The following is a 4,386-nucleotide window of genomic DNA, read 5'->3' as shown; positions in this document are numbered from 1 at the left end:
CCTAAAATATACAATTGATCACACAGTAGTGTGATAAAAACAGTCAGAAAAAGGAATATGAACTGACTGATGAACTGAGTAAATATTTATGACACTTTCACATAGTTCTACGAGATTATGAATCAATCTTCTGGTAAAACAATGCCAAACAGAAATTAAAAATATTAGGAAGGAAAATCTGAAAAAAAAACAGACAAAATACTATGAGAAAAAGAAACTATACTGACCATTTCTGAAGGCACATTGTGTGCTGAGTCTGTGATGCTGGCCTCTGCAGTGCTGCAGAACACGCTGGCAGATGGAGAATAGAGCCTGCAAGTGAAGCAGGATCAGATGCTATCTTATAAATAGACACTTCTCACATATTTCCTGGCCTTATACAGACACAACATGTCCTCCAGATTCACTAGCAACCCCATGCAACCACACGTGTGTGTTGTATTGCAGTATATGGAAAGTTTGTTTACTACAAAACAGCACAGTTTTAAATGAGCTGCCTAATATTCTGCAATGTGAGTGTTGTGTGAGCGAGGCCTGCTTCAAATGGCTCTGTGGATTCACACTTGGCTGTGGCTGTTTCTTAAGGTGGCGGAAAATAATGGCTTTATTTTCACCGTCACATGGGCAAGATGGAACAATAGTTGCTGTGTGTATGTGTGTGTGTGTGTGTGTGTGTGTGTGTGTGTGTGTGTGTGTGTGTGTGTGTGATCTGAATGGACCAGTCGGCTCTGTGTCACAACATCCACGCAGACATCTGTCTGGCAAGCTCACCCACCTACACACACAAGCATGTACACACACATGCAGATATTCTGATTACGGATTCAGATTAATGAAGGAGGTGCGATCATGGTCAAAATTCTCTCTCTCTCTTTCTCTCTCTCTAAAAAAAAGCTTGGTGGTCACACTGTTTCAGTCAGAATTGTTTTACTCCCACTGGGACTTCCAATGGCCAAAGTCATTTCCAGCAGCACCAGTCATCCAAAGAAATGCCTGGAACATACAAGCACCGGCAGCAGACACACAAAAAGGCTTTGCTGGGGGACAGTGTAGTGTGTTTTGTAGCTCTTAGTTTCATACAGGGATGAATAATCATCTAAATATACAGTATCTGTGTAACTGCTGGACTGAGTGCCAGTGAGTGATTCTGATCTGTAAAACTGGAGGTGTTGGCACACAAACCGACCTCCATTTATACAATCATTATGCATACTGCACCAAGTATGGTTTTATTTATTTATTTATTTATATACACACACACACACACACACACACACACACACACACACAAAATTAACTTTTACCACCTCTGTTTTTATTTAACAATGAAAGATTAAACCAGCAAAAAGAGTTTCTCCATTTATATTCCACTGAGGTTGGTATGCTAATTCTTACTGAAAAAAATGTTAATGAAAGACATTAAGTGGTGTGTGATGAGTCCAGTTACCACTTGAAAACACAATAGCTTTTTCATAAATAAACTTAATCTCATTTAATATTAAGCCGTTATATTGGAAAGAAATACAAATGAAATAGCTTACACTCAGGGTCCTTTTTGTCCCTCTGGTTAGCGTCTACAAAACATGAGCTGCTTACTAATATGAAAAGAGCCAACTGCAGAAAGTTCAGCAGATGTTGCTCCGTATACACATGTAACCAGATGTAGCCAAGCGTGTAAAACTCAACACGCCAGCCTTTCTCTGTGCACAGTGATGCTAATTTGACTACAGTACCTTTAGAGTCCTCACTCATTAGACTAATGGAAGAGGGGAGACATATGGTCTTCCCAGATGGTCCCTAACTCTTCAAGGTGAAAGACAGATACTTTTAACACAAGTATGTGTCCAGCCAAGTCAACCCATTGAAAGATAAAAAATGACTTAGTATTTTTAGTACTATAGTAGTGCCTGTTTGTTTTTGCAGAACCAGTTTTTAATTTGTTTACTACTGTATACTTTTGTGCAGGCACAGTAATTTTATAATACAGTGGGCAATTATAACAGTTTGAGTGTTTTCAGTTCAATTTCCACCTTCAAATAAGAGGTTATGATTATTAAGATAAACTGATCATTTGTTTATCTATTTATGTGTAAAAGGCTATATCCATCACTTTCATTCTAGATTGATCATGCCAGGCTTTATTTCCTGACTACAGGGCCCCGCATCCAGGGAACTCAACCAGAGGGATGCTGCCAGAGACAAAGCGCTGTTTGCCTCAAGTTGATCTCACTCTGAAGTTAATTACAGGGATGCTTGTCAAGATGGATGACAACCCATCTCAAGCACCCTCCAATCAGCCCCTAGGAATAACTGGTCTTGTTATACTGAGAGGCTCCTCAAGGTAAACGAAAAGTTCTTAAAACATGAAGCACTTTAAAAATCAATGCAACGTCCACACAATGAGTCCTCTTATAACAGTTGCAAATCAGGTGAGGAGAGAAAGAAATATGAATAGAGGTTTCAGGTCATAAAAACTTTTTCCCCATATCAGTTTCTGGTAGATTCCAACACATAATTTTCCCAATCCTGCGTCACAGGATGAAAGACTGTAGCATTTCTCATTTGGGTCATGTGCTCAAAGTGTCTAGAAGAGAGTGGCTGTAGAGGTTTCACTGTCTGGTACGTGACCTATTTATGTTATACACCACCTGGAGGACACAACAAGAGATAACTCTCATCTTGTATATGTCAGAACACACAATGTCCTGTCAGAGAAAGATGAAGAACCACCAAAGATGAAAGATGTCTTTGCACCAGTGTAGCAGTCATTGGGCCCTGACAGAGGGCACTTTGACAGAGGGACAAAATCTTAAATGATTTTAAATGGTCATCTATTTCTGCCATAGCTGTGTGCTTTGTTGCATGAGAAGGAGACCAACCACCAAGAGATGGGTGCATTTACGCCAGGTGGTGCCTGGAGATTTTTGTATCCATTATTTAGGCACTAAGTAATGCAGATTTGGTATAAGTTTTTGGTACAAGTTTACTACAGTTTGAATAATGTAATACACTAGAGAGCCTTGAAATGAGCAGTAATAGGCTTTGTGCCTGCTTTAAATTACCATTTTAAACACATAAATAAATGAAAATAAAAACGGAATGCCTGCTAAACCCTGTTAATGCAAACGCAAAGCATGTCTGTGTGTGCATTTCAGATAAATATAATTTATAATTTCACTTTCGTTGTTGGACAGAGGGAGAGAGAGAAAGGGAGAGAGGGAGGGAGAGAGAGAAAGAGAGAGAGAGAGAGAGAGGGTAAATGTAGACTGATACAATATATTAAAACTAAAGGTCACTCTAGCCCTCCATTTTCAGAGCTGTCTTCATTACACTTACAATATTTACAAATATGAACACATTTCTGAAGCAGGTGTGTGTGTGTGTGTGTGTGTGTGTGTGTGTGTGTGTGTGTGTGTGTGTGTGTGTGTGTGTGTGTGTGTGTGTGTGTGTGTGTGTGTGTGTGTGTGTGTGTGTGTGTGTGTGTGTGTGCATATGTATTTGAAGTGAGCTCTCAACCCAGGTATAATTACATGGAGATGTGCTCAATCTGACTGCATTTATGAGGAACCTGTAACATTTGTATCGCTGTCATTGCCATAGTAACCGAAAGGTCTCTTTTTGAATATCATTCTTTAGAAGCTTTCACGCAGCCGAAACCAACGTCATCAGATCTGCTTAAATACCAGTATGTATGTGTGTGTGTGTGTGTGTGTGTGTGTGTGTGTGTGTGTGTGTGTGTGTGTGTGCCAGTATACCTGCATGTGAGCATGTAAATTCATATCCAGTATTCCCAGTCACAGCATGAAGAGGGAATGATGGAGTTGGCTGTTGAGAGAGAGAGAGAGAGAGAGAGAGAGAGAGAGAGAGAGAGTAAAAAAGATGAGAGGGGGCATAAAGAGAGAAAAAAGGGAGAGTGTGCTGTGCAGGCTGTTGCTAGGTGTTGCAGGGTTGATGCTTTGAAGCAGATGTTTTTGTAACTACACACACCAACAATTTCTCTTTTGCAAATGCATAAAGCATGCATACAGAGACAGAAACACAAAAATATGATGGCATACCTATCTGTCAACGACTCCTCACTATCACACACACATCATCCACGCAATCCTATATGCACAAACACACTGTGGCCCTGCGACAGTGTTGAGGTTGGAGCCCATGCACAGCGAAGGAAACACAGGAAGCCAGAAAACGAGGGGAGGTTCGGATAAAGACAGGAAAAAGTCAAAGATAGATTAACTGAGGGAGCCGATAAAAGAGTGGGCGACATTAATAAGAAGAGATAGTGAGAAGAATGGGTTAGTAGATAAAGTGGGAAAATATAGAGACTCAAAAGAGAAGATGGGAGGAGATGGTGAGGAGAGGATGCAAAGGACAACAGACAGA

The 4,386-nt window shown here is 40.3% G+C and overlaps 1 long non-coding RNA gene across 1 annotated transcript in view; it reads right to left on the bottom strand.

The window, feature by feature from the left end:
- The window catches only part of LOC120553441, a 46,627-nt gene extending 42,799 nt beyond the window's left edge, over positions 1-3,828 (bottom strand). The window contains exons 1-2 of the long non-coding RNA XR_005638167.1: positions 3,756-3,828; positions 228-312 (exon numbers count right to left, since the gene is read on the bottom strand). This is a non-coding gene — a long non-coding RNA (uncharacterized LOC120553441). The remainder of the gene's footprint in view (positions 1-227; positions 313-3,755) is intronic.
- Between the last annotated feature and the right edge of the window lie 558 nt (positions 3,829-4,386).

The sequence above is a fragment of the Perca fluviatilis genome, chromosome 23 (assembly GCF_010015445.1).
Source record: "Perca fluviatilis chromosome 23, GENO_Pfluv_1.0, whole genome shotgun sequence".
In the NCBI taxonomy this organism is placed as follows: Eukaryota; Metazoa; Chordata; class Actinopteri; order Perciformes; family Percidae; genus Perca; species Perca fluviatilis.
Note: the sequence above shows the minus strand (reverse complement) of the source record. Positions and strands in the feature narration are given on the sequence as shown.